This window comes from Lissotriton vulgaris, chromosome 5 (assembly GCF_964263255.1).
Source record: "Lissotriton vulgaris chromosome 5, aLisVul1.2, whole genome shotgun sequence".
Lineage (NCBI taxonomy): Eukaryota > Metazoa > Chordata > Amphibia > Caudata > Salamandridae > Lissotriton > Lissotriton vulgaris.
In genome coordinates this window covers 423560276-423573291 of record NC_141693.1, presented here as the reverse complement: position 1 = coordinate 423573291, position 13016 = coordinate 423560276, and the positions used below count along the sequence as shown (strand labels likewise).

Here is a 13016-nt window from a genome sequence, read left to right as displayed (position 1 = left end):
AAGGAATTACAGATAGTAGAGACAGAAGAAATGTTGCTACGTGACATTCAGAGAGTACATCGAGACCCCTTCCGGTTTAACCCAAATCGCACCAAACCAAGGAAAATTTTGATCAACTTCTTAACATATACTCTAAAAGAGAAGATTCTGACAGCAGCTCTTAAGAAAAAGAATTTAATGGTGGACGGAATCACAGTTGATATTAGATCAGATTTGTCACCTGCTACAGCTAGTAGACAGTGGGAATTAGGAAAACGATTGGCACCCCTTAGAGCAATGGGGGCAACGGCCCAGTTGAAATTCCCTGCTTTCTTGAAAGTAATGTGGCAAAATAAGATGCATACGTTCCGTACAGTGGAAGAGGTAGACGCCTTTCTGGACCACTCTCAAGAAGGTTAATATTAAAATGGTCTGATCGCTGATTATACATAGATAAATAGAGGCACCGCCACTGTGACATCCACTGGCCTAGGCCTTGGGAGTTTTGGTTGGGTTTTCCAGGGAGGGAAGAGGGGTGGGGGATAATGTAAGTAGGCTTTTGGGTGGGGGTAGGGGTAGGAGTAGAGGTAGGGGGATGGAGGGGAGGGGGAGGGTAAGGGGAGAAAATAAGAAAAATATTCCTCAGGAGCTCTCTCGCTGCCAAACGAGAAAAAGGGAAATACGGGCGAGCTATTATGAGTGGGGCTAAGAATAAGGAGCTAAGGTTCCTTACATGGAATGTGAACGGTCTTAGGGTTAAAATGAGGAGATTATCGATATTGAAATATTTAGAAGACTCCCTTGCTCATGTGATTATTTTACAGGAGACCCACTTAACTGAGAATGAAAGTAAGGAGATTTTTAGTGCCCAAAAATGGATTGCTAATGCCATCTTTACATCTCAAAATATAGTAACAAAGGGGGTGGCAATTCTGATTAGGAAAGGGACTGACATTGTCATTGAAGATAAATCAGTAGACAGAAGGGGAAGATGGGTGATTGTTAAGCTAAGAATGGCAGGGGAAGCCTTTGTAATAGTTGGATATTATGGCCCGAATGTGGACGATCCAACAATATTAGAGAAAATTGAGGCTGAATTAATGGAATTTTCAGGAAAAATAATCATGGCCGGAGATTTTAATACAGTCTTAGATTGCAAATTAGATAGAACTGGAAATAGCAGGGCTATAGTAAATGGTAAAATGGCAGCCAAGTTAAGGATGATTATGGCACAGCAAGGTCTATGCGATATATGGAGATTGAAAGCAGTACAGCAAACAGGATTTACCTTCCACAATAAAAAATACGATCATAGTTCCCGAATAGATTTTTTCTTAGTAGATATTAGGATGAGAGATCGGGTCACGAAAGTGGTACATATAGGAGCACATTTATCAGATCATTCAGCTGTGGGCCTAAATTTAGAACTAGTAACAGATGAAATGAACTCTGTCTGGAGGCTGGATCGCACTATTTTAGCGGATGAAGAGTATTTAGAATACTTAAAGGATGAGTTACGAGTCTTCCTGGATGTGAATGTAGGATCAGCTAAGAAGGACATAGTTTGGGAGACATGCAAGGCATTTCTGAGAGGGAGATTGGGAGCTCAGGGGGCAAAGAAGCGGAGGCTATATCATAATATAATCACTAATCTGGAGAAAGAAATTTGAGTTTGGGAAACTGGTCAAAACGCACAGGGGGGAAATATTTCCGAAGAGGCAGCTAAAAATAAACTTCTAGATCTAAAAATAGAACTCACAGCAATACTCGCACAAAGAGTTAAAGAAAGATGGGAAGCCAGTCAGCTGGCCCACTTCTCATATGGGGAAGGATGTGGTAAACTACTAGCATGGAAAGCTAAGAAAGATCTTATACGTAACCAAATAAAAGAAATCAAAAAGGTGGATTCAGGAGAGGTCATAACAGAAAGTAAAAAAATTGCAGAAGCATTTTATGATTACTACGTAAATGTTTATACAGAGGATCTCTGCCCAAGCAAAATAGAGATAGAAAGTTGGCTACCCCTGGTGAAACCACTCTCAGCTAATTGGGTGGGGGAGTTAAATAAGGAAATCACGCAAGATGAAGTGCTTAAAGTGATTAAGGAGAGCAAAAGAGGGAAAGCTCCAGGTCCGGATGGCCTCCCAGTTGAGGTATATAAAGTGTTAGGGGATATAATTGCTCCCACGCTATGTCAACTATTTAAAAAAGTTTTTAGAGGGGAGGTAATAATATCAAGTTCTTGGAACGAGGCAACAATTACCTTAATTCTTAAACCAGGAAAATCTCCCAGTAGTTTAGATGCTTATAGACCTATTTCACTCTTGAATTGTGACTATAAACTTTTCTCAAAAATTTTAGCTGATAGACTTAGTAAAATTATCCATAAATTGATCCACGAAGACCAAAGAGGTTTCATTAAGGGGAGATATCTAAAAGAATTGACTTATACGCTGATTGGCATGATAGATATGGCCTCTAGTTGCGAGTACCCCTTGGCAGTGATCGCTTTAGACTCTGCCAAGGCTTTTGACCGAGTTAACTTTACATATTTGAAAATATTATTGCAATATCTCAATTTAGGAGAGAATTTGACACAATCTCTTTTTTCATTATACTGCTCACCAATATCGCGTGTTTTAGTTAATGGAATTCTCACACATCCCATTAAAGTAATGCGGGGCACTAGACAAGGGTGTCCTTTATCACCCTTGCTTTTCAATTTGTATATAGAGCCTCTCGCTTGTAGAATTAGAGCCTCAGAAGATATACCCCCTTTTGTGATTAAGGATTGGTCAAACAAAATTGGTTTATATGCGGATGATATTATTATTTATTCTTCTAATTTGAGGTCTTCTTTGGAGAATCTAGTTAAAATAACAAAAGAATTTGGAAAGATCTCTGGTTATCAGATTAATCAGGATAAGACCGAAATAATGGCCTGGAATCTCAATACGGTGGGGGTAAATACTAAATCAGAAATTAGATATCTGGGAGTTAGGATTACACAAAATATTGAAGGATTAGCTAAAATTAACTTTGATAGGATTAAAAAAGAAGTTGTGGCCACATTAAAAGGATGGATAAATTTACCTCTTTCGATATATGGCCGGACTAACCTTGTAAAAATGTTGATAGTACCAAAAATCAATTTTTTGTTTGAGACTATCCCACTTGGTTTTAAAAAAGAATGGCTGGTTAAATTACAAAGCGAGATAACATCATTTATTTGGGCGTCAAAGGGCTCTCGGATATCATGGAAAAAATTAAGGAGGAGAATTAATAAAGGAGGATTGGCGGCCCCAGACATTCAAATTTATGCATGGGCTTTTTGCTTAAAAAACTGTAGGATGTTGCTGGGTACCTTACTCAAATCTACAATTGGAGAAATATTTGGAATCTTGTTGAAAAGTTCTGGATATCATGATTTTGGTTTTCTATATAAGTTTGCAGACCCTAAATTCTTTAAAAAGGTGAGACTTAAGATTTTGCGGGATTTGGCTGAGATATGGTATAAAATAAGAAAGTTATTAAAACTACCTTACTTTAGTTATATGGCTCCAATATGGGAGTCTCCTGGTGCTCCATTCTGGACAAAAGATGCGCTAGCATTACACTTGAAAAAGGAACCTGCCTTGCAAAGATGGAAAGATTTGTTTCAGGATGGTGAACTCATATCATGGGGCCTCTGCCAACAAATGTGGGGGTTGGTTTTCTCAAGATACAAGTATTTACAGATTCAAAGTTGGGCTAAAGATTCAGAAACTGTGATTGGAACTAAAAATGACTTTGAGTTGAAGCTGGAGATAGGGATTTTTAAGAAAGAAGTTGCCTTTTGGTACTGGACGATATTGGAAATGGAAGATGGACCATTTGTTCTACCAGAGACCCTGTGGATGGACAGCTTGCCAAGGATCGCGACAGAAAACCAATGGCAAGTAACAATGTCTATGCTTTATAGTATTGTCAAACCTGCAGACCTAAGGCGAAATCTTTTGTTTACTATCCACAGGGCATATTGGTCTCCATATAGACTTTCCAAATTTAAATCTGGCGGAATTGTTGGGTGTCCGAAATGTAAACCCCCAAATGTGGATGACTTGCACATGTTCGTTTCTTGTCCAAATATAATCCAATTCTGGCTGGATGTAAGTAATTCCCTATCCAAATCTTTGAATCAACATATTGAGGTAAGCCCTGAATTAATTATAACAGGAAGATATGATTTAGAAAACAAAAACATGAATAATAATGTTAGACTCATTTTTTATGCTATGTTGCTAGCGCTTAGAGAGATATGTAAGTTATGGGTCTCACCACTCAGCCCTAATTTAATGGTTTGGTTTTTAGCCATGAGGTATATGGCTAAGCTTGATATTGCAGATCATTCTAAGAGAAACCGAGGATTTTGGGTACCCTTCCTTCTATGTTTTGGTTGACTAATTTTTACTATGATTTCCGATGATTAAGCCCGTGCCTATCTCGCTAGTATATGGTATTCCAGGACGGAAAAATAGAGCAGGAGGAAGACCAGGCCCGGACTGGTGAGTCTGGGCACCGGGCAATCCCCCGGTAGGCTGGAGGGGGTGGGGGCCGGTTTTAGAAAAGGGGGCCGGTTTTGTGGCTGGGGGCCGATTTTCAGTCCGCCCGTCACAGCCTGTGACGGTCGGACTGAAAATCGGCCCCCGGCCCCAGCCTCAACAGCGTGCGTCACATCATGTCTAAGAGTTCACTCTTTGCACATCATTTACAGTTCCCTGCCCCGGCCCCCGAATAAGTCTAGCGCTGCCGCCAGCATGCTTGATTGACACAACAGCACTGCAGCAAGTGGTGCTGGTGCAACCTAACGTAAACAAACGGAGGAGGAGGTGCCTGTGCGCAGCGCGCAAAATTATGCCCTGTCTCCTCCTGTCCCCGCATGCGCATTGGGCATCTAACTGTTGCTAGCGCTTAGAGAGATATGTAAGTTATGGGTCTCACCACTCAGCCCTAATTTAATGGTTTGGTTTTTAGCCATGAGGTATATGGCTAAGCTTGATATTGCAGATCATTCTAAGAGAAACCGAGGATTTTGGGTACCCTTCCTTCTATGTTTTGGTTGACTAATTTTTACTATGATTTCCGATGATTAAGCCCGTGCCTATCTCGCTGGTATATGGTATTCCAGGACGGAAAAATAGAGCAGGAGGAAGACCAGGCCCGGACTGGTGAGTCTGGGCACCGGGCAATCCCCCGGTAGGCTGGAGGGGGTGGGGGCCGGTTTTAGAAAAGGGGGCCGGTTTTGTGGCTGGGGGCCGATTTTCAGTCCGCCCGTCACAGCCTGTGACGGTCGGACTGAAAATCGGCCCCCGGCCCCAGCCTCAACAGCGTGCGTCACATCATGTCTAAGAGTTCACTCTTTGCACATCATTTACAGTTCCCTGCCCCGGCCCCCGAATAAGTCTAGCGCTGCCGCCAGCATGCTTGATTGACACAACAGCACTGCAGCAAGTGGTGCTGGTGCAACCTAACGTAAACAAACGGAGGAGGAGGTGCCTGTGCGCAGCGCGCAAAATTATGCCCTGTCTCCTCCTGTCCCCGCATGCGCATTGGGCATCTAACTGAGAAGCCGAGGTCAGGTGCGCACTTGAAGCGGCCATAATTTTATAGCCAGACAGTGGCTAGCGCTGCCGGACCGACCCCCTGTGTAGTGTGTCTGCAACAGAGTGCCACCCCACCACCAGCAGTAGTCAGACAACAGGCCTGATTGAGGTGAGTCCGTTTTTCTGCTCCCCCCCCCCCCCCCCCCCCACCGAAAGAAGCAAGCAGCGCGACGTGACTAGGCCTGGACCTGGTCTGGACTCTGGACCGTCGAGGGGACGTGACACTGACTATGTAATGTACCTGATAAGTTATAAACGAGTCTCGGCCCGCGACTGAGGTTATAACTTATCAGGTGGTAGAGGCACACCTGGTCACTCACGTCATGCTGCTTCAGCTTGCTTCTTTCAATGCAATTAGCTGATCATTCCATAATTTCGCACCAACGCACGCACTCGCAGACAAAATCACACACAAGCTGCCTGGGCATTAAGCATAAAAAAAAACGGAAGCACTGCCCGCTGAGAAATCAGGCCTGTGTGAGAAATGCATTCGAGACAGGACACGACCTTGTGGAAATGCACACACGTCTTCCTTTCAACTCTCAAAGCAGGTCCTTTTTAATCAGTGATGATTTCGTGATTAAAACATTAATACAGAATTGCTGGAAAATAGGTTCATGTTCAAACTCCTCTGAAGCGAAGGTAGGGAAAAAATGCAGATACGGACTTCGGTGGCCTGTAGGAGTCATGGGGGGTGTCCTTCTGCCTGGGAGGCACGGGGGGTGATGTTAACCCCATGTCTCGGCTTTGCAGGGGCTGAATGCAAGTTGGACCTGGGCCACTTTAAACATTGTTTTTTTTGTTTGTCTGTTCATTTTGATTGTCGTTGTTCCATCTTTAGCTGTAAAATAAGGCCCAGCCGACCTTCGGAGCGTTGCTGCTGTCAGTTGTAAATGGATGGGTGAGTGGATGGATGGATGGATGAGTGGATGAGTGAAAAGGTGGATGATACGTGAGTGAATGGGGGGATGCGTGGATGGTTGAACTTATGGGAGGATTGATGAATTGATAAGTGAAAGGATGAATGTATGGATAGATGAGTGAAAGGGTGGATGTAAGGCTGGATGAGTGAGTGAAAGGGAGGTTAAATGGACAAAAGGGTGAATAGATGAATGAAGGAGTAAAAGGGTGGATGGATGAGAGAAAGGATAGACAGATAAGTGAAAGGATGGATGAGTGATAGGGTCAATGGATGGATTCATGAGTGGATGAGTATATGGGTGGATGGAAGGATGGATGACTAAGTGTAAGGGGGATAGAGAGTGAAAGGGAGGATGGATGACTGAAAGGGTGGAAGGATGAGTGTCTGGGTGGATGAATGAGTTAGTGAAAGGCTGGCTGGATCGGTGAAAGGTTAAATGGCTGGATGGATGAGTGAATGGATGGATGAGTGGAAGAGTAGATGGATGAGTGGATGAATGGGTAGGGTGAAAGAATGAATGGAGGGATGGATGAGTGAAAGGGTGGATGGAGGGATAGATGAGTGGAATGATGGATGGATGGAAGGATAGATGATGGATAGGTTTGCAAATGGTTGAATATTGTTATGGATGGTACACAGATAGAAGGACAGAATGAATGGTGATTACACCTTGTAACCCCCATTATCTTAAGTAACATTTCCTATACATTGACTTTCACATGTATATGGGTCATTGTCTCTATATAAGATGTGCGTGATGTAACGCTCTCCAACACCCTGTCCTACTTACTTGGGATGAGTAGCACTATAAAAGAAATTAAAAACACATGAGAGAGGGTCTTTGTGAAGATGAGGGGCACCATTGGAGGGTGGTTGCAAGGCCGAACTGGCATGACTGGATATCAGGCGTTTTCCTGGGAGCCTGGAAAAGTAGGGTGGGGGCTGTTTTGTTAGAACAAAAAGACTTGCACATTTGCTCAAAGCTGCATGCATACTCAAAAACCATGAAGTGCACGATTTTCTCAACCTAATATAAACTTATTTTCACTTGTACTTAAGTGGTTGTCTATTTACTTACTTATATACTATTGCGCAACCTCCTCTGATGTGTCTTTAAAACTTACCTTTTGTCCTGAATTTCGAACTCCCGTCCTGAATTTCTGTCCTGAATTTTGACCCTTTGTCCTGAATTTTTACACTCACAGTCCTGAATTTGTACCCATGCCAGTTGGTCACCCTACTCACACGGTTATTTCCAGGTCACTTCCTGTAGATTGACTGGTGAACAGACGGCACGCTTGCAAGGTGGCTGCAGCGAGGCAAGGACGCCCTGGGTGGGGGTGTTGCAGAACGGGGGCGTGGTCAGTAGCCAGGAAAAGATGCCCCTGGCTCGTGCTTCGGGTCGACGCCTGGACACTTTTAAGCAATCGCCGGCTACACTTTCCAAATTCCACACCATTTCCCTCTCAAGTGGCCAGCGTGCGCCTGGATGTGGCATCCAGCCCGAGGCGCCAATTTTCAACGGGTTCTTAATCTTTTCATAATGTGAATTATAAATGCCCGGCTTTAGTGTTCTGAATCTGCGCGAGCAGAGAGAGCGCGCGGGCATCTGATGGGCACCGCTCACTCACTCACAGCTCACAGAGAAAGCGGCTCCTTCCATTATTAATGCATGGTCAGTCAGTCGCATCAAAGAGTAATACTTTTTAGGCCGGTGGTGCGCGCTTTGTTGTCGAACAAACCAATAACGTCGAGCCGAGTGCCAGGCTGTGGGCAGGGGGCACCCGCCCCCCAGCTGAACCCGCCTTCCACGTCGGCTCGCATCCATGCCAGTTTATGGCGGCCATGTTATGGTAAAATAATGATGCAGCTTCGACTGCCATATTTGCATTGTGATAGTACGCGTATATACGTCTAGAGATATTGTAATTGTATTTATATAGCGCTTACTGCCTCTGGCGAGGCATTGAAGTGCTTTTCAGCGAGAAGCACGCTACTCCTGAACCCAAAAAGGATTTGCTGGATTAGTAGTGGGAAATATAATTTGTTAAGGCGAATGGTGGACATGAGAGTTTGTTAGTTGGATTGAGTAGGATAACAGCATGTCCACAATAGTGCATACAAAGTAGTCCCATTGTGAGCAATCCCCTAAGAAAGACCTCATGAACTTTATGTTTGTATGCACCTTACTCTTTCCTGCACTAGAATGTAGGTTAGAGCCCTTCGTTCAAACATTTTCAGATTGTTAGTCACATTGCATTGGGTCTACCGCGAGCATACCATTTGCCTGCACCACCATTCTGCTTGTCTGCTGATTCTCCTCCTGAATGTTCAAATCGGTAGATATTTGGAATACAGGCTCTGTTCACTGTGGCCCTCTCCGAATTTCGCCACCACTTTCCCAAATACCCTTGTCAAAAACATTTGATAATGCACAATCCCACAGCTACTTCGGTCTCAATTTATACCAGCCTATTATTAGTATGATCGCACTTTCCTTGGCTTCAAGAACAAAGGGAAACTCTCTACTTTTCTGGAGTGCCTGTCAACTATTCCCCCTTGTAATTTGACCACCCAGGGCACTACTCCCAGGCTAGTTGTCTGCCAAATAAGGAGCTATCTCACTTATTAGTGGCGATCCACCATCCAGTATGATCTGTTTAGTAGCACACTGCACTCCTTGTCTTGCAGGCCAGCACTCTGTGAGAGGCTGAGCTGAGCGCACAACTCAGGCTGAGGGGCTCGGGCCCCCTCCGTATATGCACATCTCTGCGTGTACATGCTGATGACAGGACCGTCGCAGGTGCAGGCAATACATCAGAAATGTGTAATTATGATGATGAATCAATCATCATCATGATTACAATTTTTGATTTGGTGCGCATGGTGCGGGCGGCCAGGGCGGCAGGCCGCGATGTAAGTAGGAGATTTGAACTAAGCTAATGCAGCAGGCTGGCTGGCTGCTTTGTTCGTTCTCCTACTTTAATCACGGCCTAGGCATAGGTTGTATTAATATTAGTGATCAGCAACTTTGAGGAATTGGGCATGGAATCTGTAGGCTGCGCCAAGCTATTTTTGCTCTTAGTTTGAGAAACTATTCAGTGAGATGCAGACAGACTTTATTGTTGTAAATCACTGGCAGAGCCAGAAAGGCCCTCATTGTAGTACAAATGTACACAGCGGTGTATCCTGCAAACTGACCCCATGGTGTCGATTGAAATTGCCATATCATGTGCCTTAGTGATAACTCCTAACAGTGAAATCTACATATTTTTGACTAAAAATCCAGTTGTGTTTAAATCTTGGAGGTAATCGTGTGATCACGCATTTGTTTGAACTTTGAGGAGCAAAGGAAAGCGAGGCTGACAAACGTAATGTCAAAAAAGCTATCTCTTCCTTTGGATCTGCTGCAGCTTACAACAAGTTTTGAAATGCTGACTCAGAGGTGTCCAATTTTGGTCCAGGAGGGCTGGCTCCTTGGCTGGTGTTGGGATGAGCACAGACTGTGTATTGTGTTCCATTTCACTTTCAGACTCGGTGGATGTGCATTTATCTCATGTCCATAACCTTAAAACGTCTGTATGACTATGGACCTTTTGGCTTAAGTGTTGCCTGCTGTCAATATTGAAACGTACAGGTACCACAGTCGTGCTCTGTCTGGAATGCATGTTGCCCCATAGGTGGCTGAAGCGGAGCCAGTCGGGGTGTAGAGATGAAAGGTAGAAGAAAAGACAAATGGGGACAGAAAAGGGAACTGTGTGATCCCTCTCCCTCTCTCTATCCCTTCCTCTCTCAGTTTTCTATCCCTGTATTTCTCACCACCTCTCTCTCCCCTCTCTTTCTCCCCTCTCTATTTCTATTCTCTCCTCTCTCTCTCTCTCTCTCCCTTTCCCTCCCTCCCACTTTATTTCTCTCGCCCCTCTCTCTCTTTCCATCCCTCTCCCCATCTTTCTCATTCCCCTCCTTCCTCTCTCTCACTCTCTTCCTCTTTTTCTCCCTCTACTTCTCCCTTTCTCTTCTTCTGTCTCCCTTTCTCTCCCCCTAACTTCTCCCCTCTCTCTCCTCCCCACATAAAAACATAGCCAGACCTATTCCCGGAGTCAGTGCTTGTTAATGCTCCCAGTGTTTCTATACAATATGTTTTGTCAATGAATGCATTATGCAGATGTCTTCATTTGTTTTTCATGAGTGTTCAGACCTCTTGGCGGATCCGCCTGGGGGTTGGGGTAGAGGGGGCAGGGAGCCTCATCATTATTCAGAACATGTGTACCCTGAACAACTGATATTGCACAAACTGCTTAAATTCAGAGGAATAATTGTAATCATTATTAAGAGTTACACTGCATGGGTGTGATGTTTCAATAGTTACTGGCCTCTGTGCCCTAGGTGCTACTGCTAGTTAAAAGTTAATACAATCTAATATGTAATGAAAAATGTGTTGAAAAATGCTTTGTTTTGGCCTTTCTGTCTCCCAAATTTTCTTGGGGGGAGAAGTTCAACCCCCCAAACTCCTCCTAGTGGTTGCTCACGCGCTTGCTTGCTACACACCATGTGGGGGCTGGTCTCACTTTTACTTTGTTCTCTCTGGTTCACTACTTGTGTCTATTTTTGGTGCTCTCTGAAAGAATACCTATGGGTAACCTGATGTTCTTTAAGGTCATCATCTACTGTTTACTGTGCTTTGAAGGTTGATACAATTTGAATATGTAATGAAAATTTGCTGTAAAAATTCACCATTTTGGTCTGTCGTTTTTTCAAAAATTTCTTGGGGGGAGAACCCCCCCAAACCCCCCTAGTGGCCGTCGGGCTCGCTCACTACGCACCGAACGGGGGCTGGCTTGCTGCGTTCCGGATGGGGGCTGGTCTGGCAAAATTTGCCAGGGCTGCTTTCAGTTCCCAGTCCGGCCCTGAGGAAGACACACTTGCTGAGTCAGGTGGCCAAGAAGGACCGTTTAGAGAAAGGCCGGATTCAAAAATAGGTGATGTCTATGCCTCACTACTCTAAATCCAGCTTATGAGATAAAAAGCCCAGTGGTGGATCCAGATAAAAGTTATGGGTGGCGAGGCGGCAAATGAGGAAAAAAAAAAAAAAGAAGCATCTCACAGAATCCCAGTATCGGTTTGAGCTTCACATATACTTGGGGTACCAAAGCATCACTTTGCAATACAGCAAAAAGACTGTGGCCAAGATTTACTAAACTTTAACGCTACACAACAAAGGAATATCCTGTGCTGTGTTGCATCAGACGGAGAGAGCAGAAATGCGACATATCTACCAAGATATGACGCAGTCTGCTCTCTCGTAGCGATGGTGTACTTCTGGCTGCCTGGCGCCAACACAAGCACTCTTTTCTGGTCAGAGTAGGTTTAGTGCAGAAAGGGACACCTTCCTGCACAAAAACTATCCTTAGAGCCTTATTTATCTTTCTATGTATGATGAGGAATGCAGCACACATGCAAAGAGGAAGTAATGAGGGGAAATAAAGATATTTCTCCTTGTTATGCCAGCCTCGGGTAGGCACACCATTTTGGCTCAAAACCATCTTTACTGATTTTAGTAGGCACGGTTTGCATCATACTTCATGGGTTGGTCCAAGGAAAGCCAATGCTCATCTCATGTAACTCCTCTCCGATGCAAGGCATTGCAAGGCAGCGTAAGAGCTGCCTTGCTTATCTTTTGGGGTAAAATCCCACGGAAAGCCACCTAAATCTTGATTTACGTGGGTTTGGAAATCCCAACATGGATTTTGCATCACACTGCAGCACAAAAGTGGTGCAACCTTGGCGCAAAATCATAGAAAATTTGGGAATATATATGGTGGGAACATTACATGGCTAAGTTTACTTTTTGAGGGTACGCTTTATCCTCATTTATTTCGAAAGCAATGGAAAACAAAAACAAAATAACAATACCATAGGCCATATTGGCGTGTAGAGAATAAGTCATATGCACACTCAACTAATAATAAAAACAAGTTACTTAGTAGTGGGAAAATTAATGCTGAGGACGGTAGAAGGTAGGGGAGAGGCTGCAGCTTTGTTGGGGCCCTTTCACGACATGAGGATACTTTAGACTGAACACAACTAAGTATATGTCACTATATGGGCATACTACCATCAGAGGTGAAAGGGATCTCCAAGCTTTCTCATAGATTGGCTGTTCTTTATTACTCCACTAGTGAGAAAGGCTGAATGAACGTGCCGGGAATTGAACCTGAGGCCAGGAGATCATCAAAAACATATTTTTGTAGTGGATCCATTAGCCTACAGACCTACAAGGCCCAATACTGCCTAATGACGGACATTTCACCATTGGCTTCCACTCCAAAGTAATAATTTCCTCCAAAAATAATACGATTTCCAATTACCAGACAGCTCCACGTCAGGCCTCACACGTTATGCATCTTAACCGGGGTGACCAAATGATTCCATGTCACCAGGACACCACTTTTCGATTCCATGCCCTTTGCTTT

General features: G+C 44.1%; 1 protein-coding gene across 2 annotated transcripts in view; it reads right to left on the bottom strand.

Annotated features, from left to right (window-relative positions):
- Positions 1-13016, bottom strand: part of DUSP13A (dual specificity phosphatase 13A) — a 106375-nt gene that overhangs the window by 25509 nt on the left and 67850 nt on the right. The gene's annotated exons all lie outside the window — the stretch shown is intronic.